The sequence below is a fragment of the Sarcophilus harrisii genome, chromosome 1 (assembly GCF_902635505.1).
Source record: "Sarcophilus harrisii chromosome 1, mSarHar1.11, whole genome shotgun sequence".
Lineage (NCBI taxonomy): Eukaryota > Metazoa > Chordata > Mammalia > Dasyuromorphia > Dasyuridae > Sarcophilus > Sarcophilus harrisii.
Window position 1 is genome coordinate 634906726 of NC_045426.1, and position 25294 is coordinate 634932019.

At 39.2% G+C, this 25294-nt stretch overlaps 1 protein-coding gene across 4 annotated transcripts in view; it reads left to right on the top strand.

Annotated features, from left to right (window-relative positions):
- The window catches only part of PTP4A3 (protein tyrosine phosphatase 4A3), a 205452-nt gene that overhangs the window by 32354 nt on the left and 147804 nt on the right, over positions 1-25294 (top strand). Inside the window, exon 1 of one of the 4 annotated variants that reach the window (XM_012541854.3) lies at positions 12808-13051. The exons of the other annotated variants lie outside the window; for them this stretch is intronic. The gene's annotated coding sequence lies outside the window, so the exon portion shown is untranslated. Of the gene's footprint in view, positions 1-12807; positions 13052-25294 lie in introns of those variants that run through there. 4 annotated transcript variants of the gene reach the window in all.

Below are 25294 nucleotides of genomic sequence, written 5' to 3' on the forward strand. Positions count from 1 at the left end.
CCTTTTCACTTAAAGTCTTCAAGTAAAGGTTGGAGACCCCTTGGGTATGTTGTAGAAAACATTACTACTTGGATATGGATTGGAGTGGAAAACTTTAAGGTAGACTTGAACTTTTCAAATCTTGAAATTCTATGATTTTGAAAAGCATTTATTTCCCTACTTGGTGCCTTGGTTTTCTTTTCTGAAATGGCATGAGTGTTGGAACAATTGGATTAGATGGTTTTCTAAAGTTCTTTTCAACTCTCATGTTCTATAGTTATCAATCAATTAAAAAGCATTTATTAAGCATATATTATGTATTAAGGCACTGTAATAAGTGAGATACATGCAGAGAGAGAGAGAGAGAGAGAGAGAGAGAAAGAAAGAGAGAGAGAAACAGACAGAGAGAGAAGAGAGAGAGAGGAGAGAGAGAAATAGAGAGAAAGAGAGAGAGATTAAGAAAGAGAGAGAGATAAAGAGAGAGAGAGAGGAGAGAGAGAAACAGAGAGAAAGAGATAAAGAGAGAGAGAGAGGAGAGAGAGAAACAGAGAGATAAAGAGAGAGATAAGAGAGACAAAGAGACAGAGAGACAGGGGAGAGAGAGAGAGAGAGAGAGAGAGAGAGAGAGAGAGAGAGAGAGAGAGAGGAAGAGAAGAGAACAGAGGAGAGGAGAGAGAGAGAAGAGAGAGAAGAAAGAGAGAGAAGAAAGAGAGAGAAGAAAGAGAGGAGAGAGAGAAGAGAGAGAAGAGAGAGAGAGGAGAGAGAGAAATAGAGAGAGAGAAAGAGAGAGAGATTAAGAAAGAGAGAGAGATAAAGAGAGAGAGAGAGAGAGGAGAGAGAGAAACAGAGAGAAAGAGATAAAGAGAGAGAGAGAGAGGAGAGAGAGAAACAGAGAGATAAAGAGAGAGATAGAGAGAGATAAAGAGAGAGATAGAGAGATAAAGAGAGAGAGAGAGAGAGAGAGAGAGAGAGAGAAAGAGAGAGAGAGAGAGAGAGAGAGAGAGAGAGAGAGAGAGAGAGAGAGAGAGAGAAGAGGGAGGGAGGGAGGGACAAAGAGAGAGAAAGTGAGTGCTAAATAGGTAGATAAAGATTCAGAGGATATTGGAGATAGTCTCAGAGCAAAAAGTATTGGTAATGTGGAGGATCAGGAAAGATCTCTTGTAGAAGGTAGACTCTGGAAGGAATAAAAGGTAACCAAGAGCCAGAGGTGTGGAGGGAGAGCATCCCAAGAACAGGGGACAGCTGGTATAAAAGCATGAAGACAGATTCTTTAAGATACAGAATGGGAGCCCTTCGGGTGAAATGTAGTGCTACAGGTGAAACCATGGATCTGCTTCACAAGCCCACAAAAAGGTTGTGTAAATCTCATCACATTTCTGTGTTGCCATTTTGTTCTAGTTGTCGATTGACTTCATAGCTCTTGGTCTTCACTAAACAGACTTTCCATGAGCCTCACCAGTCCTATAACCACCTGTGTTCTCTCTTTCCCACTCCCAGTTTATTCTTCAAGTCTTTATAAGCTTCTGTTTTTACTACTTTACAATGAGAATTGTGAGCGCTGTGCTAAGATGTTGTATAGAGCTAAACAAGACACTGTTCCTGTCTTTATGGAATTTATAGTTTTAAGGGGGATCATAAGATATGTGGAGGTTGTTGTTCAGTTATTTTACTTGAGTTCCATTTTTTATGACCCCATTTGGAGTTTTCTTGGCAAAGAGACTAGAATGGTTTGCCATTTCCTTCTCCAGCTCATTCAGGTAAATTTAGGGTAACACAACTAGTTGGTGTCTGAGGTAAGATCTGAAGTCAGGTTTTCTTGACTCCAGGCCTGGAACTTTCTTCATCATATCACTCAGCTGCCTAAAAATGAGGAAGAGGGACAGAAAGCTCATCATCATCATCATTATTATTGCTATTGTCATTGTTGTTGTTAAAGTTATCATCATTATCATCAACAGTAACACCTGGGATGAACAACTAGGTAGCACAAGGGATAGACTGCTGAGCCTGAAGTCAGAAGGACTTACCTTTTTGTATTCAAATCTGACCTCAGACACTTCCCAGCCTTGTGATGCTAGATAAGTCACTTAATCCTTTTTCTTCAGTTTCCTTATCTGTAAAATGAGCTGGTGAAGGAAATGGCAAACCACTCCTGGATCTTTGCAATAATAATAATAATAATAATAATAATAATAATAATAAATAGACAACAACAAAAACCATGAGATTGAATGGTAGCACACATCTCCCAGAGTTGTGAGAACCACGGGGTTTTTTGGACAAAAACCTTAGCTTAGTACAGTGTCTGGCACATAATAGGCACTACACTTATTCCTTCCCCTTCCCTTTACGTGTATGGACATCTTAGGTCCATTAGGACTGGAATGTCAAGTGTATGAAGGAGAATAGTGTCAGATAAGGTTGGAAAGAAACCAGAGGATGGAAGGTCTTGAATGTGAGTCTGAAAGGAGTTTGGACATTATCAGAGAGCCTTTAGAGGTTTTTTATTGGGGATAGCATGGGACCAGAACTGTGCATGAGGCTGACTTCTGCAGACTGTTCCTGGTGGACCAGAAGAGAGATTGGAAGCTCCAGGATCAGACTGGAATAAGAGCCATTCATTGATCCTTGTATATGGTAGATGGGTCATCCCAATGGCAAAGGAGATCACCAGTCTGAAGCTTCAGACTTGGAAGGGACAGCTTGTCCCATCCCTTTTACAGACCTCAAAGGTTGTGTGGTCTATAGAGATCTCAATTCTACAGAGATCCTGCATTATTTAGCTACAAAGGAGCACAACTGGTACATGGATCCAGGTCTTCTAACTCCATCTTCCAAGGAAAAAAAATTACAAAAAGGTCATTAGCTATATGATCTTTCCCCTTTCTGAACCTCTCTTTCCTCTTCTGTCGAATGGAGGGGTTGGGCTTCATGATCTCTAGGGCCCTTCCTGGCTGCGGCCCAAACCATTTCTAAGATTTTATGTGGCTATCTCCCTCCCCGCCCCCCCAGCAGAGGAACTTAGTTCAGTTTGTCAGCAGCTGCTGCCCTTTTGAGGTCAGGTCTGTCCCAGCGGTTCCAGGAATCAGAGGTGGGAGCTCTGACCAGCTCTTCTCCCCTGCCCTGCTTTGGGCCTCCTCAAAGCCCCACAGGACCTGCCCCTTTTACTGTCTCCCCTCCACCCCCTCCCTTCAAAGCCCTGGGAATGGTTCACATGCTTCCTGGGAAACAGGCAGCCCAGGCTGGGGATGGGTAAGGAAATGCTTCCTGATACTCTGGCCTGAAATTTTCCCTATCACCCATCCAGCTGCTCTCGAAGGGACTTACCTGGTTCCACCCTTTTCCTCCACCCTTTCTTGGAGAAGTCCCTCCAGCAAAGGGGCCTTCTACCTTCCTGGCATCCATGATCTGGATGCACTTGCTGTAGCTTGCCTAGCATTTCTGTCCCATTTCCCCTTCCCCCACTGCTCTTGAATCAGGGCCACAGCCAAGTTAAACATTTTTGCTTCTGTAATCTCTTCCCATCATGGGTCACTTTCTCTGTCCCCTCCTCCTGCCTTTTTTGTTCTTCTTTGGCTTTTTGCCCGGCTAGCTTTCAGCTGTTGCGTATTGAGCTTCCTAGTGCTGAGACCAGCTTTCTGGGTGCCACAGGTTGGCCCAGGTATGGTCTAGCCCTTTAGTGTAGGGAAAGCTGTGACTGAGGATGGAATGTGGGCTGGGGAGAAGGGTCAGAAGTTTCTTTGGGGGGATGGGACTTAAAAATCACAGAATTTCATAGAATGGACCTTAGAGGCCGTCTAGTCCAATCTGTATGTCAGTAGCACTTTTCCTCTTTAGCAATGTTGAATGGTCATTTACCCTTTGCACAATGACCTCAGGTGAGGGTAGGAAGCTCATTGTGCTTTGGGAGAGCTCTAAATTTTAACAAGTTTTTTTCTTAATTGAGTCGAGGTCTACTTATTTATAATTTCCACCTATTGCTTCTAGTTCAGTTTCTCCTGGAGCTAAGTAGAACAAATCCAGTCCTTTTTCTGAGTGAGAATTACTTAAATTCTAGAAGATCACTACCCTAAGTTATAGGGTCATCTATCTATCTAGAGCCTTCTCTTTTCCTGAGTAGATATCCCCAGTTCTTTCAACCATTTCTCATCTTGGGGGCTTTTATCATGCTGATTCCCTTCTTTACTCTCACAGTTTTTCAATATCCTTCCTAAAATGTCATATCCAGAATTGAACATAGGACTAGATTTGGTCTGATCTGGGCCTAGTACTGACCAGGATAGTCATTTTTCATCTTCCTTTCAATTTTATTTTTTGTTTTAAACAAATTTTTATTGAGTTTTTAACATGATTATAATTTCAGCTGCCTGTAGCATCCATCTTCTTTCCTCTTTGGGAGAATAATCCCATAAACAGTATTTTTTAAAGATACAAAAAAGAAAAAAAATCAGGGACAGTCACTTCTGATTTGGATATTCCCATCCCACTTAAACTCCAACTTTTACCTTGTGGAAGCATTTTCCTCTACAATGTTTAGCTCCAGTGGTCATCCAGCCATCTTGTGATGGGGAACCCACTTTCTCCCAAGGTAGTACCTTTTGCTTTTGGACGCCTCTCTTATTAGGAAGTTTCGGTTGGACTAAAATTTATTTCTTTGTCACTTATGCTCACAGTTAGACAAAGCAAGTCTAACTCTTCCATATTAGAATCCTTCAAAAACTTTGAGGATAAAAATAAATTACATCTTTTCTTCAAATTAAAAATCCTCATGTCTGTACCAGATCTCTTCTGGCTTAGTCTGTAGGCTTCTCACCATCCCCAATGGTCTGTTTCCAAGTGGGTTTTAGCTAAATCTAAGATGGCAGCCAAGAGTTGGATGTGTAGAAGGATAAGTGGTGGTATTGGCCGTGTGAGAAATGGTTCCTATTCATTGTTTGGGACTTCATTTTAGTAGCTGTGTTTATCACCCAGGATTCTATAAGAGTATGATTTGAACTGTATTGCTAACATGAATTATATCTTAGCTGGAGGTCATATGGTGATGGAAAATCAAAGTGAATTCAAATCCCAGCTCATTCTCTTGCTATCTGTCTAACCATAGGCAAGTCATTTATTCCCTCTGAGCCTCAATTTCCCTCATCTCTAAAATGGGGATAAAAGTCTTGATATTGATAAAATCACAGTCTTGATGAGGATTTCATTTTGTGAATATTGAGGTACTATTTAAATAAATGAAAATGATTATTATCTTTGTATCTTACCCAAGACCCAGGACAAAGCTAAGCTTGCATTTTATCAGATCTGAGATCTCATTGAGGAGAGGGTGTCCTCCATGGGATGGAAACCCATCCATGGGATGTCCACATCTTTCTATAAATCCTCCACAGAAGATCTACCTAGGGTATTCGAGGGCAAGGAGCCAAGGAAAGGAACAAACTTTTTTGAGCACCCACTATGTATCAGACACATATGTGAAATTTGTCTACAAATATTATATTGGAGGCTTTTCTCTTTTTAGTTTTTGTCTATACCAATGTAATTTAAGATGAAAGTATTATGGATTTGGAACTGCTAGAGATCATAAAGATCATTGAGTCTACCCTCCCTCATTGAGTCTACCCTCCCTCTCCTCCTCTTTTGTAGAGATCCATGGAGGTTAAGGGATTTATTTAGGGTCATGTAAGTCTGATTCCCAAGAGTATCCATTATCCTACATCTAGCACAATGCTTGGCACATAATGAGTGCTTAATAAAAATTTACTGACTATATTGTCTAATTCAAGATGTTTTTTATTCCTTACTTTTCATCAATGACTAGCTCACCTCCTTTTCCCATCTTCTACCTTCTATAATCTTTTACATAATAAAAACCCTTTCATGTACAAGCTGTAAGATGAGGTTAAGAATATCTGTAGCACTTAACTCATAGACTTGTTGTAAGGCTATATGTGAATCCCTTGGCAGACTGAAAAGTGCTATATAAATGTCAATTGTAATTATGCCATGTGTGCAAATCATGATAGCATGTCTCAGCTTGCTTAAAGGCACCCCATGATCTCCCATGGCAGCTCATTCATCTCTTGCCCAGCTATGGACCTTGCTTGTTGGCCATCACAGCACCTTTCCCTCCATCCCAATGAATGATCTCATTCTTGACATCATCTTGGAAGGTAGTATAGTTTCATTTAGGAGTGTTGGTTTAGGAGTGGTAGATTTAAATCTTGCCTCATATACTTCAAAGCTGTATGACATTCTGATGTCACTTAACCTCGAAGTACCTCACTTTTCTTACCTATAAAATATTACCTGACATTTTAACCTAGATGTTTTATAGGTATCTAAAATGTCATAGTAGAACTTATTAGATCTTCCCTCTTAATTATCTCTTTTCTAAACTTTCTCATTTCTTATTTTTTCTATTTAAATATTTTATTTTCCCAATTATGTGCAAAACAATTTTAACATTAATTTTTAAAATTCTGAGTTCCTAATTTTCCCTCTCCTTTCCTTTCCTTCCCCATTATTTAGAAAGCAAGGAATTTGATATAGGTCATACATGGGACTATATCATATAAAACCTCCTTCCATATTAATTATGTTGTGAAAGAAAACATAGACCATACTCTCCCAATAAAGAAAATAAAAAATAGTATGCTTTGATCTGCATTCAGACTTTTTCAGTTCTTTCTCTGGATGCGAGTTGCATTTTTCATCATAAAACTTTCAGAATTTTCTTGGATCTTTGTATCGCTTAGAACAGCCAAGTCATTTACAATTCATTAATTTATTGCTTTTATTATGTACAATGTTCTGGTTCTGCTCACTTCACTTTGTGCTACTTAGTTCATGTAAATCTTTCCAGGTTTTTCTGAAAGCATCTTGCTCATCATTTATTATAGCACAGAAATATTCCATCACAATCCATTCCTCAGCTGATAAGTATCCCCTCAATTTCTTTGTCCAAACAAAAAGAGATGCTGAAAATATTTTTGTACTTATAGATCTCTTCCCTCACTCCCATTTAAATTTCTTTGGTATACAAACCTTGTAGTGATATTATTGGATTACAGGGCACACACAGTTGTTCTCTGGGTAATTTCAAATTATCCTCTAGAATATTTGGATCATTTCACAACTCTACCAATAGTGTATCAAGCTCCCAGTTTTCCCACATTTCTGACATTTGTCATTTTCCTTTTCTATCATATTAGCCAATCTGATAGATGTAAGGTGGTATCTCAGCGTTGTTTTAATTATTAATGATGTAAGGCATTTTTTCATATCGCTATAGATAGCTATGATTTCTTCATGTGAAAACTGCCTTGTCATATCCTTTGACCATTTATCAGTTGGGGAATGACTCATATTCTTATAAATTTGACTCTGTTCTTTTGACAGTTTAGAAATGAAGCCTTTATCAGAAAAATTTAAAATTTTTCCCCCAGTCTGCTTTCCTTCTACTTTTGACTGAATTTGTGTAAAAATTTAACCTTTTTTTCCCCAATATAATAAAATGATCCACTTTACATATCCTAGTACTCTCTTGTTCCTGTCTGGTCACAAATTATTTCCTCATTCAGAGATCTCACAGGTAAACTAATCCTTCCTCCCCTAATTTGTTTCTGATATCACTGTTTGTATCTAAATCATGAACCCATGTTGACCTTATCTTGTTATAATATATGATATGTTGGTCTATACCTAGTTTCTGCTAAATTTCTTTCTAATTTTCCTTGCAGTGTTTGTCAAAAAATGGATCTTTGGGTATATCAAATACTAGATTACTTGTGTACCTAATCTATTTCACTGATCCACCACTCTCGTAATTAGTACTAGATTGTTTTGATGATTTCCACTTTGTAATAAGTTCAAGAATTGATAGACTACCTTCTTTCACATTTTTTCCCTTGATAATCTTGACCTTTTGTTCTTCAAAGTGAATTTTATTATTTTTTTCTAGAACTATTAAATGCTTTTTTGGGTAATTTGATTGTCATGGCACTGAATAAGTAAATTAATCGGGACAGAATTTTTATTTTTATTTCATTGGCTCAGCTTGTTCATAGGCACTTAGTTGTTCAGATCTGACTTGATTTGTGTGAAAAGAGATTTGTAACTGTGTTTCTCCCATTTCTTCTAATGACACTAGTCACCCAGTTTTTCAATATCAGCATAGGGCCTCTTTACCACAATGCTCAGATCCAACTAAGGATCTGCCAAGTCTTGTTGAGTCTACTTTTATAACTTGCCCCTTCTTTGTACTCACAGAGCTACTACCCTAGTTCATTGATCTCCTAATCTCCTTCCTTTTAATAAAACACAGATATGACCATTGTCTTTTCCCCTATCATCACTCATAAATCTCCAATAACATTCTATTGCCTCTAGAACAAAATACAAAATTCTTTGTTTGGCATTTAAAGCTCTCCACGATCTAACTCATCTTTCAGTTAATATCCTAATAATTCCCATTTACAAATTCTGTTCCATTCAAATCAACCTCTTAGATGTTCTTTGTGTCCAATAATCCATCTTGGATTTCTACACAGTTTTCCCCAAAGTTCAGAGATAACCATGTCATATATCCTCCCAGTCTTCTCTGTCAATAATTTCCAGGATCCAATTTAAATATAAATAAAAATTCCTACTCCCTTCTTTTTGGACATGTAATATCCTTCACAAAATGGCCCCAATTCACTTTTCCAGTCTTATTGTAAATTACTTCCACCCTTCTACAGACTTTATGTACCAGTCCTTTTCTTTGGGCCAGATAAAAGGGGTCCTTCTTTGCTTCATTTCTTACCTGGCCTTAATCATTAATTGGGCACTGCCTTAGTCAAATGGAGACCTGGAAAAGACCTTAGCTTACGTCTGTCACTGCATCCAGGGCCATCTCCAGTTGTCCTGATCTGTATCTTACCATTGACCCCAGATGGCTCTGGAGGACCAAGTGAGTGAGACTTTGTATAGTTCTCCCTCATTTCAATCGAATTCACTTCCCTGATATCATGTTCCTTTTCTGTGCCTCTCAGGATCTTTAATTTCCTTCAAGATTCAGCTAATTCATCATCTTTTGCAGGAGGCTGCTAGTGCCTTCCCCCTGGTGACCTTGTATGCATTTTATTCATACCTAGAGAAGCACATTAGAATGTTAGTATTCTTATTGTATATATACATTGTAAGCTCTTAATAAATGCTTGTTGATTTATTTGATCCTTGGATCATTAATATTAAGACTTAAAAGAGGGAAATGTATTTTAACTAGAGGCATTTGTCAATGTCATGGAGGAGCTCCAGCATATGGTCCTATACAAAGAGGAATTACCTAAGAATCAACATTTTTTAAAACTTTTTTCCAAATCCCTCCTCAGAATAATGCTTTGTTTTCTCTTAATAATATTTTATTTTTTCTATTTATATGTAAAGATAGTTTTCAGCCTTCATCTTTATAAGATTTTGAGCTTCACATTTTCCTCCCTCCCCAAGGCAGCAAGCAATATAGGTTATACATGTACAATCACGTTAAACATATTTTCACATTAGTCATGTTATAAAAGAAAGAATAATACTTTTGAATGAATAAAATAAAATATGGAGGATAACAAAGGCAACCAACTGTTGAAATGCAATTATCTATCTATCTATCTATCTATCAATACCAGTTCATTTACAGCATGTTGAGAACTGCTGCTATGTACACTCATTGGGGAGGTCTTTGGCAGGCTTCTGGAAGTAGACATCCTTGTTGTGATTACATCAAACCTCAGAATACTGCTGATTCATAATCCCTAGTCTAAAGAGCTTGACCCAACTAATCACAAAAGAAAACACAAGTGAATGTAGGATGCCTGTATCTGGACTACAGAGTACATAGAGAGCTCATCCATTATTATATATATATATATATATATTTAGACATTGCAGTAGAACCTGGAATTGAATGGACTGAAAGCAGGTTGGATTCCTTTTGGAAACTGTAAGACTCCCCTGTCAGGAATTGTGTAGAGAGAATACCTTCTTCACTGAATAGGAATTTAAACTAGAAAACTAAATCTAGGTTTCTATTTGAGCAAAATAAATTGAATAATAAAAACATGTTGGTGATGAATGGTGTCTTTTTCCAGCCACCTCAAGCTAGAATGGAGGCACTGTGGCTGTACCCATTTTACAGGTTCAGGAAATTGAGGTCTATAGAAGTTTTATACTTGCTCTCTTCTCAGAGATGTGTCAGAGTGGAGCCCAAGCAATTTTTTTTTCCTTTAGCAAGTGCCCCAACCAGTTACTGTGGGGTGTGGCTGATTTCTTGTTTTTTTTGCTTAAGGGTTGGAGAGAAAGATATCCTCAGTTCTGAATCTACATTTGCTGATAATTTTTTTCCTGATAAATGTTATTTGTGCCTAATCCCTTGAGGGTCAATTAACTTTGCTTTATTTCTCTGGGTAACAAGAGAGACAGAATTGGGAATGGGGTGGGGATAGAGAACTGACCCATCAGCAAACATTTATTAAGCTTCTTGTGTCCCAGGCATTAACCCCAGATGTAGCCCCTTTAAAGTTTTTTTGAGTTAGACAACACCCTCACATTATCTCTCTTATATATCCTCTGATAGCATACTTAGATGGCAGTGTATTAATACAATGCTTGATTGTATTGACCCTATCTTATTTTCTGATTCATGCTTGTTTTCTCTTCCCAGGCAAACTGTAAGCTCTCTGAAGGTAGGGAGTTTATGACCTTATCCTATCCTACTAGAATAAAAATAACTTACATTATTCTTTAAAATTTTATTGATATCTTTTCATTTTCATTACCCACATTTAACAATATAATTCTCCCCTCCCAGTCATTCTTTATAACAAAGCAAAGCAAAACAAAACAAAACAAATGATTAAAAAAACTAAATAAATCAACCAAATACCATAGTGTTTGCCTTTGCACAAGCCATTCCCATTCCCGAAATGCTTTCTTTTTTCTGATTACCTTATAATAATCGCTTTGCACTTCTTAATATTGTTTATTTTATATTTAAGCCCCAGGGTTATTAAAATAAGCTTCATTAATATTTTAAAAAGTTGCCTAAATTTCCCCATGTGTTTTTCCCATTCTTCCCAGAGAGTCATCCATTATAACAGAATTTATTCTTAAAAAGAAAAAGAGGAAGAAGAGAATAAAATCAGCAGAACAAACCAAAACAGCAAAAAAAAAAAAACCCAACCCCCCCCAAACAACTGACTATATGTAATCTTCCATACCCATGGATTACAGTTAAACTTATTATTATTTTTTTTTTGATGAGGCAGTCAGGGTTAAGTGACTTGCCCAGGGTCACACAGCTAATAAGTTATCAAGTGTCTGGGGTCAAATTTGAATTTCAGGTCCTCCGGACTCCGGTTCTACTCACTGTACCATCCAGCTGTCCTAAATTGATTATTTATTATTTTCTTGATATTCATTTGTGGTTGTTCTTTCCATCTATATTGTTGTAGTTATGTATATTGAATATGTGTACTTTTATCTATACTTGTCACTCCAGTTAGAAAGTACACATCTCTTGTGTAGGAATTGCTTTCATTGTTTGTGCTTGTATCCCCAGTGTCTAGCTCAGTTTCTGGCATAATTATTGATTAGTTATTTCAATCATATCTTTCTCTTTATGACCCCATTTGGAGTTTTCTTGGCAAAGATGATGGAATGGTTTTCCTTTTATAGATCATTTTCCAGATGAGGAAACTGAGGCAAATGGAGTTAACCGACTTGCACAGAGTCACCCAGCGAGTCATTGTCTGATGTGGGATTTGAATTCAGGTTTTCCTGACTCCACATTCAGCGCTCTAACCAGTGTACTGTCTAACTGTTCATACAAGGTACTTAATAAATGTTTATTACTACACCGTGGGAGAGAAGAGAGCATTTTATTTTTCTTCTTAATCATTGTCCCTGTGGATTGTCTTAATGAAGAGATGGAAAATAGGTTAGTGAAGCCAACAAGCATTTATTCAGTACCTACTTTGTGCCAGACCCTGGGCTAAGTGCTGGAGATATAGAACCTTCAAAGAAGTCACAGGGGGACTCATACCCCCTGTGGAGTATGACATGGGGGAGACAACATACAAACAAGAGCTACATGTAGGGTGGACGGGAGAGAATGAACAAAGGGAAGACTTCTTAAAGAAAGTGGGTTTTTAATTGGAGATGAAAGGAATGGGCTTTGCTTTAGACCTGGGAAAGACTTTAGCTAAAATAGGCCATGGCCTTCCACTGTATCCAGAACTATCTGCTGAAGTTCTGATGAGCCACTGGGCTCAGCTGGTTCTGGAGGAGAAACGAGGCTCCTAATTTTGCACAGCCTTCCCTCACCTCAGTCTAATTCCCCTGTAAGTCATAGCATCATCTTCCTGATGTCCTGGTCTTTTTTGAGAAGGAAGGATAAACAACAGCAAGAAAGGAAACAAGAAGTCAGGAGATGAGGAGGGAATGAATGGGAGAACCAGTACAAAGGCCAGGAGTCAGGAGATGGCTTGTCTTGTGCCAGGATAAGCATCCAGGAATATATGGAAGGGAAGAAGGTGAAAGGGAGGAAAAGTAGCACTTTTGAATGCAAATCAAGGATTTTCTATTTGATTTTGGAGATAATAAGGAACTTTTGATGTTTGGGGGTGATTTGGGCAGCCCTGCACTGGAGCAGCCAGAGGCTAGATTAGGGAGAGACTTGCTTAAGTCAGGGAGACTAGCCAGTACCCCATTATGTCAGTCCGGGTGTGAGGTGATAATGGCCTGTACAGCCTGATGGCAGTATCAGAACAGAAAAAGGGAGTGTGTGAGAGATGGTGTGAAGGTAACATTGATAGGATTTTGCAACAGATTGGAAGATGGAGACGGGGGAATGGGAAGTAAGAGAGAGTGAAGATCCAGGCTGACACCTAAGAGCCTCAGGGACTGGGAAGATGTGTTATCCTTGACAATAATGAGAAAGATAGGGGAAAAAAAGAGGGCTTGGAAGTAGGGTAGGGAAGAAAATAAGTTCAGTTTTTGACATGTAGGATTTAGATGTCTCTGGGACATCCTGGACAAGGTTAGTTGTTTAAAAAAAACAAAACAAACTTGTTTTAGGGGCTGAGATAAAGATAAGGAGGGGGAAGGGTCAGTTCATTATTTCATAGCCAGATCCTTCACATTCTTTGGGGCCCAGTTCCAGGCCTTGCCTTTTCCAACAGGTCCTATTATGGCTGCCTTATCTTTTCTCTGAATTCTGACTGTATTAGTAGAATTGCATGTTTTTTTCATTTTAAAGCATTTTCAACTTTTAAAAACATTTTCCTCCAAATAATTCTGTGAGGTAAATAATGCACGATTTATTATATTCATTTTAGAGAGGGGGAAACTGAGGCCTACAGAGCTTGTAGCATAATTGGTAAGTGACAGAGCCAGGATTCAAACCTTGGACTTGAGTCCAGTGTTCTTTCCATGACACCTTTTGCCTTTTGTTCATTGCTGTCCATTGCCTTTGTCCTCTGGGAGCATTCTGTTGCTCTCTCACATATCCTCTCTGTCAATCTTGTCTCCCTAGTTAGACGGTGAACAAAGGAATTTAGTCTCTCTCTCTCTCTGTCTCTCTGTCTCTCTGTCTCTCTCTTTCCCTCCTCTCTCTCAAAGACAGACTTTGTCTGTCTCTCTGTGTCTGTCTCTCTCTCTCTGTCTCTTTCTTTGAAGCAGTTAAGGTTAAGTCACTTGTCCAGGGTAAAACAGCTAGTAAATGTCAGATTTTGAGTTCAGGTTCCCTTGACTTCCAGAGCTGGTGCTCTAATCACTACACCACCTAGCTGCCCCGAGAAGGTGAGTTCCTTAAAGAGAGGAACTTTGTTTTTGTCTTTCTTTGTACCCTCAGTGCTTAGCACCTCTGACCTCCTCCATTGCCCGGAACATAGGGCAAAGCATGGCAAAAACTGCTCAATGAAACCAGTTTGAGAAAGACAGGAAGAAATCTCTTTGGAAGAATGAACGTCTCTATCCCTGGATTCTTTAGCCCAGTTTTATGTTGGAGACACTCCAGAGGTCTGCATGAAGCTACAAGATTCCTTCCTTGGGGCAGAAAACAGAGCTTGTCCTTTGAAACCAGGCCGCAGGAGCTGCTGTTACCACTGAATTCACTGTTTTTAACCAGAGGAAGAACAATGCAGCACTTATCTCCTTGATGCTGAATTATTCTTTATGAGAATGAAATTAAGGGGAAGAAAGAATTCCCTCCTTGCTTCCTCCACAGCTTTTCCCTTGGCTCCAGCCAACCATTCATAGTGAAATAGTTTCCTTTGGGGAAGAAGACTGGGAGTTTGGGGAAGCAGGAATGTTTAGGGAGTTGGGGGGGAGGGAGGTGAGTAGAAGTCAGATATTTCAGAGGCTTTTCCTTTGACAAGGAAGGAAGCAAGTGTGAGAAAACCACAGAGAGGGAGCCAATTTTGAGCAGCCCATCCTCCCAGATTTTTGGTAGTTTCTGGGAAGGCTGCTTCAGTCCAGGCCTGGCCTTGGACTCCTGTAGGGTAAGACAAAGCAAGGAAGGGAGAAGCTCTTTGGGAAAAGTGGGCTTTTCACAGTCTCACAGGCCCAGTGGGAATCTAAAATATTGCTCATGTATGTCACCACCCATCAGTCACTAAAAGTTTCCTGATGATTTATTATATATAAATTGTGCCTGTAGTCAGCAGCATGGGGAAGACACAGATCAAGGACACTATATTTCTTGCCTTCATGGGGCTTATTTAAAACCTAATTGGGGAGATTAGATATATGCACAAAAATGTTAGATAGCAAGATAAGATTTCCATATATTACCAAGTTTATACTGATTTCATGCTTTGTGGCTTGCTGCATCAATGCAACCAGCATTTATAAAGCACCTACTATATCATTGTAGTTTAGTGCTAGAAATAAATATAAGCAGAAGAATGTCAGTCTCTTACTCAATGAATTTAAATTCTTTTAAAAAATAATAATTTTTATTTTTCAAAATACATGCAAAAATTAGTTTTCAACATTCATCCTTGTAAAATCTTGTATTCCAAATTTTTCTCCCTCCCTTCCTTCCCCTCTGCAAGACAGCAAATAATACAATATGGGTTAAACACGTGCAATTCTTCTAAACGTATTTCCACATTTACCATAGTACATAAAAAAATAAGATAGATCAAAAGGGAAAAAAATGAAAGAAAAAAACAAGCAAACAAATCACCACTGCAACAAAGAAGTTGAAAATACTATGTTGTGATCCACATTCAGTCCCCATATTTCTCTCTCTGAATGCAGATGGCTCTCTTCATCATAAGTCTATTGGAATTGCCTTGAATCACATTGTTGAAAAGAGCCAAGTTCATCACAGTTGATCATCATGTATAATCTTGTTACTGTGTAAAATGTTCTTTTGGTTCTTCTCACTTTGTTTAGCATCAGTTCATGTAAGTCAAATGAATTTAAATTCTAATGCAGACAGACAGTACATAAAAAGATAGTGGGTATAGAAAGTATTCCTGCTAGGGCATGGTGGAATGGAGTTCAAAGAGAAGGAAAGACATGGCTGGCAAGCCCTTCCCTTAAAATGGATATTCTGGGTGGAAGGGGACACAGGAGCTGAGTGAAGTCCTAGTGAGGAGACCTCTGTGGCCCGATGGGAGAAATCTGAAGAATCAGGAATGGATCCCAGGGAGAAATGCTTTATAGAACTCTACTTTGTTTGATGGAATTCTCTACATTGCCATTTGATGCCGGTGGTACCATGATTATCATTGTCCCAGTTTTAACAGATGGGGGAACTGAGATACACATATGTTAAAAATGATTTGCTTAAGGTCACAATTCTTCCAGGTATTTCTAGGGTTTAGTGACTTGCCCAGGGTCACACAGCTAATGAGTGTCTGAGGTAGCATTTGAACACAGGCCTTCTGATTGCAGACCCAGGACTCTTATTTATTCTGCTACCTAGCTGAACAAGAGGAAGGGTCCTGTGGAACAAACACTCTTCACAACCAGTATTCCAATTCAAACTTCGAGTGATGGGGATCTTTCTATTACATGAGGTTCTCATTCTTCTTTTGGATAGCTTTGCTAGATGGTATACAGAACCAGTTCTCCCTGCTTTCTCCTAATCATTAAAATACCCCTTTATCTCTAAGAGTGTTCTGGAGCTAGCTGGTACCAATGTGAGCCAATTGTTTAGATTTTAATGTGATTTCAGTAAGATGGCAGGTGATAATTCTGCTGTTTCTAACCATACCTGGAGTTTTCATGTCACATTTTAGAAAGAATATTGATAAGTATGATTTGGAGGTTTATCATTTGAAGACTAGACTTCATTATCCCCCAGTGACTTGGGGGCAAGAATGGGGGAAGAAGAGCAGGTATTTGGAAGGTTTTTTTTTTTATGGAATTAGGATTAGAATTGGTCTGCTTGGCCAAGGAGGACAGAATTAGGAACAGTGGGTGGAAGTTTCAGAGGCACATTCAAGCCTGATATAAAATAAATTTCTGAAATACTTTGGAATTACCTGTTCCTGGAATGAATTATCCTTGCTGGAGACCTTCAAGAAAAGTTTGAGGACCACTTGCTAAGAATGTTGGAATTGGATAGGCTGGGACCAGCTGGTGTTGAGAAAGTCTCTTCAAATTCTTAGTTTTTGTGATTTTGTCATTCTGTCTTTGTCTCTCTCTCTCTCTCCCTCCTTCCCTCCCTCTTCTTCCTTCTCTCTCTCCTATTTCTCTTTCCCATCTCTCTTTCCTTTGCTTCTCTGTCTCCCTCTCTTCCTTTCTCTTATCTCTTTCCTCCTTTCTTTTTCATCTCACTCCCTTCTCTCCCTACTCTTCTCCCCACATACACAAAAACACCATAGAATGTGGAGGGGCTGATCCTTTTCTGCTACTGGCATTAGGGTTGTCCTTTTGAGGATGTGATAAAGGCAGCTGAAAGGGTTTAGACTGAGCTTTTTTTCTCAGAACAAAAGAATAGGAGAGTCTTTGACCTGGAAATGATCTGGGAAGGTATGGACCCCAATTGCCAAGCCATAAACAAAAATCTTTTCTATAACACTTCTCCACATGCTTAGCTATTCTCCATCAGAATGTCTCTAGTATCTGGAAACTCATTGCCACAGGCAGCAGTCAGCTCAGTCCACGGGGGAATAGCTTTGATAGGTGGTTCTTGCTTTGATTGAGTCCAAATTGGCTTCTGTGTGACTTCTTCCATCCTTCCTAGTATATCTCCTGGGGTTGAACAGAACAAGCACTTTTCTGCTTCCACACTGTCTCCTTTAAAAGATTTAAAAGCCAATCTCCTTTTCTCTCCCTCTCTTCTCCTCTCCAATTTTCTGCAGGTTTAGTAGGGTCCTTCCCACACTTAGAATATAGTCTGGATTAATCATTAGAATATTCATATCACTGCTGGGCCTGCTGGGTCCAAATGACCTGAAAACAAACATCTCTCTCCTCTGTTTCCTTCTCATGGAAGGGGGCAGGACATTCAAGGTTCTATGGCTACTTGCAAAGGAGATTGTAAACAACATTCTGTTGGGCTATATATTGGACTTGAGAGTTTTTCAGGTGCCTCAAAATTCTGAGATTCTGTGATTCTACGAACAATTAAGGTTAGAAGGGAGGAGGTAATTCATATGAATAAGATTTTTCCTGTTGAACCAGCCATCATCCCAGGCTGGCAGTGGGTGGCTAATGACACAGTTATTTTCTGTTACAGCAAGCACTGAATCTGAGATGCTAAATTAAGCCACAGGTTGCCTCTCTCATGTTGAAGGCAGCAGCCAATATGTTTCTTGTTTTCTCTCCCTGAACTATACAGTCTATCAGAGACAACTGCTCCCTTCTCCCTTTTCTTTTGCCTTTCAGATAAAGTCTAGCCTCTCATCTGACATTTGAGGTCCTCCACTACTCTGTAGCTACTACAGCCTTTAGTTGTGACTCTTATTCTTTCTCCTCCACCATAGTCTTTCTGTTTGAAACCTTGCCCCATTTCTCAGCCTTTGCTTACACTCCTTTTGCAATGAATAAGAAAATTAATAATAGCTGCCCTTTATATTTTATAATTTGTGAAGTGTTTTATTATGTATTAGCTTTATTATAACTTTTAAATAATTTTTTATAATTTGTGAAGTGTTTTACTATGTATTAGCATTATTATAACTTGCCAACAGCCCTGTGAGTTATGTAGGGTAAGTAATGGACACATTTTACACTTAGTCTGTTAACAGGCATTTATTAAGCATTTACTATTTCCCAAGGACTGTGTTAAGTTCTGGGGATGTAAATATAGGCAAAAACACAGCCATAGACCTTACGCAACATGCATCCTGATGGGGGAGATATGAAGTAAAGAGCTCTGTATGATCAAGGGGGGAGGTAAGGAAAGGGATAAATTATTTATATAGCATCCACTATGTGCCAGGCTAAGTGCTTTACAAATATGGCCTCATTTGATCCTCACAATAATCCTGGGAGGCAGGTGTGCTGCATTGAGGCAAACATGTTAAGTGGCTTGCCAGGGTGGAATTGAACTCAGGACATCCTGACTTTAGCTTCAGCCACTAAGCCATCATTAGTTAACCATAGCCATAGAAGGGTAAGGGAAGTGGCAGGGAAGGCCCTAGCAGGAGGGGAGGAGGGGATGAAAGTGGGATTTGTGTTAAGTTCTGGAGGAAGCCCAGGTGAGGAGGAAGAGAGAGAGCATTCCAGCCTGCAAAGATCTGGACGAGGAAAGTGTAAGATAGAGAAGGGAGTGATAGAGCCAGGCTAGGAGTCTGGAAGTGATAGAACCTCAGTCTTTAGATGTTCAAACAATCTCCATAAGCTGTACCCAGGGTGGAACACCCCCTGTCCCTGGACCCTTTCTAGCTCTGCCTGGTGAAGCCTTCCTTGTCTTTCAAGGCCCAGCTCCTATATCCTCTCTGCTACTTCTCCTGACCTCAGAGTGCTTTACAACTCTCATTACTAGTAGGTGGTGCAGGAGAGTAAGCACTACCCTGGAATGTGGAAGATTTGAGTTCCAATTTTGAGTTGTGTGACTCCATGTCTGCCCTACTTTTCTCAAATAAAATTAATAATATTACCTATCTCCAAGAATTGTTGTGCGGGAGCTTAGAGCATCAGGAAGACTCATCTTCTTGAATTCAAATCAGGCCTCAGATACTTACTGATTGTGTGATCCTGGGCAAGTCACTTCATCTACTTTGTCTCAGTTTCTTTATCTGGAAAATGAACCAATGAAGCAAATGGCAAATCATGCTAGCATCTTTGCCAACAAAACCCCCAAATGGGGTCACAGGGAGTCAGACATAGTGAAAAGACATAAGAATAGCAGTTTATCAATGTCTGACACATAGTAGGCACATACCAAATACCAAATCCCTTTTCTTCCTCTCTTCCCCATATCCCATATCCTATCTGGTATATATTACAATTTCTATTAGATTGTAAGCTCTTTGAAAGCAGGGCAATGTCTTCATAGAAGTATAAAATCTCCAAGATAGGATAATCTGAGTGGACACGATCGCAGATGCACCTGAATTTCTGTGAACATCCAGCCTCCACTTGAAGACCTCCCAGAAAATGAGGAATTCATGATTTTCTGAGGCAGGCAGTTCCGTTCTAAATCTGTCCCTGTGACTTTTCCTTTTGCTGCCAGTTGTTTTAATAGGACTTTTACCTGATTAGGATTCCCTTTCCAGCATTCCCAACAAGTTTCTAACTCTGCTGGAACACCTCCACTCTCTACTCACTACTTAACAAGGCAGACGATTCAGCTTTTAAACAGTTGTTTGTTTAGAAAGTACATTGTTAGAATAGGCAACTTCTCTCTTTTCCCCTCTTTCCCATAGCTGTCTAAATAGATCAGTAATTTCCAATTCCAGAATATCTTAGTAGAGTGTATTGCACAGAACAGACACTTAATAAAATGATTTTTTGGTTGGGGGTGGGGGGAGATTAGGTTGAGACTGGATGATAGATGCTGTCTTAATGGTTGTTGAATGCATTAGTGAACCAGAGCCTGGTTTGAGAAATCTGCCTGCCTGTGATTGTTTTTTCGATTTTGGCTATCAGTCGATATTTGGCTTCCTTCTGTGCTTTGCTGTATGTCTTTCTCACGCACACATTTGCAACCTTTTCCCTTTGTTGTGTTCCACCCACCAGTGTCAGTGAGATGACAAATCCCACTGTGCTTAAGCTCTCCTGTACCCTGGCTATGGTTTTGTTCCAGTGTCAGCCAGATGACAGCCCTTGGCTCAGGCCCTAGACCTGGTATCTAGAAGTTCTGAGAAAATCAAGGAGTGATTTTTTTTCTGCCTAAGTTTGTTCATCTTGTGTCTGATTTTTTTTTCTTTTTGGAGTGACCTGACCCCTGAGGCTGAGAGCCCTGAGCACAACACTGACAGCCACGTTTGTTTAGTTCCTGTGTGAAAAGGCCCCCGCAGCTAAGCTGCCAAGTCAGGAGAAAGTTCCCAGGCATCAGACTGTCTTGTAGTGGGTTGGAGCTGCTCTGGGGTCGATCCAGAAAAAAGCCAAGCCAGCCTGTTCTTCCCTCTAACTAAAATAATAGTTTCTATTTCCATAGCCCTTTTGGATTTACCAAGTTTCCTCCTCATAAAAGCTCTAGGAGATAGGCAGTTGAAAATATTATTGTCCCCATTTTGCAACCGTGGAAACTGAGGTCTGCTATCATGCAGCAGTCAGAATCAGGACTTGACCTTAGTCTTCTTGGCCCTCATGCCATTGTTCTTTCTCTATGATATATTGCTTTCTCCAACTTAAAACTTAGAAGCTCAATGCATCTGCTTCACTTTTTTGATAAAAGCAAATTCATCCAGTTTTGTGTTTGCAAGTAAGATGGAAATAATGATTTTTCCCCCACTGTAGTTTATATCTCATAATGACGTTGCACCATAAAAGCAATTTGACATAGTTTTCTTCAAGAGTCAGCAAGAGTTGAGATTTTCTAGTAGTGTGACTCTTGGCAAATCCCTTAGCCTCTCTGCATCTCAGTTTCCTCTTCCACAAAAATGGGGGGTAATAATGGTATTTGTCTCACAGGGTTGTAGCGAGGCTTAAATAAAATAATGGGCATAAAACAGGGCTTTGAAAACCTAAAGAATCACATTAATATCAGCTGTCATTATCAATAATTTTTAAAATTAATATTCACATTGGTTATTGCATTCGTTCACTGAAACAACTTTTTTAGTTTTGAAAACTCCACCCATCTTAATTTAGCCCAAATTTGAATGAATTTTTTGTGTTGCTTATAAATAAGCTGTGGATTTGTTTTGTATTTGAAGCTTATTAAAACTCCCATGTCTTTTTTTCAGAAACCATTGTCTAGCCATGCTTTTCTTATCTCATATGTTTACAGTTTAGTTTTTTTTTTAACCCAAGGGTAGCACTTCATATTTATCTCTATTATATTTCATTTTCTTAGCCTACATTCTTTTTGGGAATCTTTTGGGATCTGGTTTCTTTTGTTCTTATTTAGTTATCTCTCCTAGCATAGTATCATGTACAATTATTGTACCAAGCTGGGCTAATAACAGAGCTCTGTGCAATCCCACAAAACCTTCTACTCTTTGGGATCACTTATTCCTTGGGTAGGGGGAATGTGAGGTGCCATGGCCAGACTCTTAAAGGTTAGTGTCAAGATAACATGGTGGCTCTCTAGTCCCCTTAACTTTTTACCTGGTTCTAGCAACAGATTTTAACATGTTCCTTATTCTTTTTATTTTTTTCTTGTGCTTGAGCTTCCAAATTAAGGTCTTCCTTTGCTACTCCAAGCTTCTACAAGGCTGGGGTATCTTCTCCCAGTTCCTCCCCTCTGCCATTTTTCAAATTCAATTCATTATACAGTTACTGGATTTAGTCAGGAGCAAGGTTTGAATAATGGCTGCCATATAGCTGTTTGAATTTGGGAAAACACCTAACTTCTAGCTGGATGTGATTATGGATGCCTGTAATCCCTACTGTCAAGAGGAGGCTGAAACTGGCAAATCTCTAGAGCAAATCTCAGAACTCTAAGCTACAGTGAGCTAAGCTGATCAATGTCCACACTGAGTTTGACATTAATATGATAAGCTCTGGAGATCAGGGGGCCACCAGATTGCTGAAAGAGGGGGAAACCAGCCCAGGTTGGAAATAGAGCAAGTCAAAGATTCTGTCTCAGCTGGAATGGGATTGGCACTGTGAGTAGCCTCTACACTTCCAGCCCAAGGCAAGATAAAATTAAAAAAAAACAACTTAAGTTCCAAAGCCCTTTGTAAATGCTGTAGAAAAAAATTATTGTTAAAAACCAGAAAATCTTTAGAGTTTCATTCATTTTTTTTTGGGGGGGGAAGTAAAAGTAGGAGTAGTTGGTGGAATTGTTAAAAAAAAGGAAGATTCAAGTATAAGAAAAAAAACTTGCTAATAATTAGTATTATCTAAAATATAATGGGTTGCCTTAGGAGACAAGCCAGTTCACCCCTACTTGGAGCTCTTCAAGCAATGTCTTGGTTTGGATGGTCACTTGGTGTATATGCTATACAGGGTGTTCTTGTTCAGGCAGATAGGACAATATAGTCTCCGAAGTTTCAATACTTCAGAATCTTGAGATTCACACAAGTTTTGAATACTGAGATTCTGAGATAGAAGTTTTTAGATTGTGGGTAGCTGAGGTCTCTTTGTCTCTGACTGGTTCAGGACCACAGACAGCAACTGATTTTGCCCCCAGTGACCTAGAGTCCAATTCTCATCACTCTCTCTGCGCTTTTCTTGGCTCTCTTCACTTCCCACCGAACCCTTGTTCTGATATCCAAAATCCTATTTCATCTGCTCCCTCACTTTTGGGGGGAATGGGAATGCAGCCAGTCATTAACTTCTGTTCTTTCTTCTTATCCCTTTTTCAAACCCATGCTGACCTTGTGTCTAGTTCTCATCCTTTTTTTTTGCTCCATGGCTGGTCTTATGGAGGCTGGCTCAGGCTGAAGACCTTAAATGAACTAATAATCCTGCAGGGCAAGCCTGGTGCCTTTGACCCAATTGCTTTCCTGATCCTCTTCTCTCTTACTACTCACTCCCCCCCTCCCCCAGTCACATAGGATATTCTCCCTCTAGGCGTGTTTATCTTTTCCTGATTCTCATCTCTTTTTAATCTATTGCCTTCTCTCTCTAGTTGCTTTGCATCTGCTCTGAGTGGATCTTGTAAATATGTATGTGTGTGTATACATACACACACACGTGTTGTCTCTATATATACATACACAAACCTATGTATTGTCTCTCTCTAAATATACATACATACACATATGTGTTGTCTCCCACTTAGAATGTAACCTTCTTGAGAAAAGGGACTGCTTTTGCTATTTTCTTTGTATCTCACTTTGCCCAGTGTCAGGCATACAGTAAGCATTTAATCAGTGCTTGTTGATTAAATAATTGAGGGTCCCTATGGGCCTTTTCAAGTTCCAAATCTATGTTTTTAATAGTGATGCCCAATGCTTGGTCCTTGGATACAAAAATGAAAATCTGAAGTGTGTATTTAAGGAGGTGATGATAGAGGAGCATCATGGTATAGTAGAAAGAGGGCTAGATGTGAAATCAGGCAAATTTTCTCAAGCCTCAGTTTTATCATTTGCAAAATGCCAGGACACTCCTTACATCACAAAATTGTTTTTATCATAGTTGAATAATGTGGATTATTTGTTTGTGTGTGTGTGTGTGTGTGTGTGTGTGTGTGCGCGCGCGTGCACGTGCAAATAAGTATGTTGCAAGGCAGAACAAAATAGGAGTAAAGGAAGTAACTAGATGAAAGACCCTGAGAATTTAAGGAGAGATCCTTTTGAAAGGAAGAATTAGATCATAGAATCTCAGAGTTGGAAAGGACCAGTAGGTCATCGACCTATAGAAAGATCATGCCTGAATATGAACTCCACTTATCAAAGCTCCGCTTCCCACAGTAGACATATGCAGCCTCAGTTTACAAACCTTCAGGGAAGCAAAGTCTTCCTCTCATCCACTCCCTCCTTTCCTGAGATACACTGTTTAATTTTTGGATAGTTCTAATTGATAGCTAGTCAGCAAGTATGTATTAAATGTTTACTATGTGTCAAGGACTCTGCTTGTTTTGAACATTTATTCTCATATGTAGCCTTAATTTGACTCTGTACTACTTTTTCCTCATTGGTCCTATTTATGCCCTCTGGGGTCAAATAGAACAAGTTTGGTCCATCTTCATTATGTCAGTCTTTCAGATATTTAAAAATATTATCATGACCTGCTAAGTATTCTCTTTTCCAGGATAAATATCCTTAATCCTTCAGCATATGATGTTCTTGCATGTTCCTACCCATCCTAATCATTCTCTTAGAGATGCTCCATCTTGTCAGTATATTTTTTTAAAAATATAACTCAGAACTGAACTTGATAGAGCTGAACAGAATACTCAACATGTGTATGGGAATGTTACATTTGCCTAGATACTGTGAATTTCTTAGTGCAGTCTCAGATCCCATTGGATTTGGGGGCCATCTATGTCACACTGAATTTTTACTACATTAAATCTCAGCTATTTCATTCACAAAAGGGTAATTTAGCCATATCTCTCTCATTACATACTTGGGCAACTGAATTTTTGAACCTTGTGGGTTCCAAACTTATGTGGGACTTTGCATTTATCCCTGTTAAATTTCATCTGCTTATATTTGTTCCACTGAAGCCTATTTTTGTGTGCATAAGAAAACAGGCCTAGAGAGAGGGAAAGTGTCTTGCCAAAGTTTATAATAGGAGAAAAAGGAGGAAGAGGAAACTAAGGGAAACAGGTGAAGTAACTTGCTGAGAGTCACATAACTAATGTGTCTGAGACTGGATTTGAAACTGTTTCCAAGATCAGTACTCTATCCATTACATCAGCACTCTACCTCTTCTTTGTATTTTGTGACTTTCACTCTCATAATCATCTTCAATCTCTCTAGTTTTATTAATACCTTTTGTAAAATGTGATACCAAATTGAATAGAATGCTACCTGTGAAGTCTGACCAAATAAGAATTCAGTTTGACGTTCACCTTCCTAGTCTTGAACACTCTTAATCCAACCTAAGATCACATTAATATTTTGAACTACCAACATCATCTGATGACTTATATTGAACTTATAGTCTTCTTTTATTATAGTGTTTTATTGACAAAACATATGCATGGGTAATTTTTCAACAATTGACCCTTGCAAAAACTTCTGTTCCAACTTTTCCCTTCCTTCCCTCCACCCCCTCCCCTAGATGGCGGGTAGTCCCATATATGTTAAATATG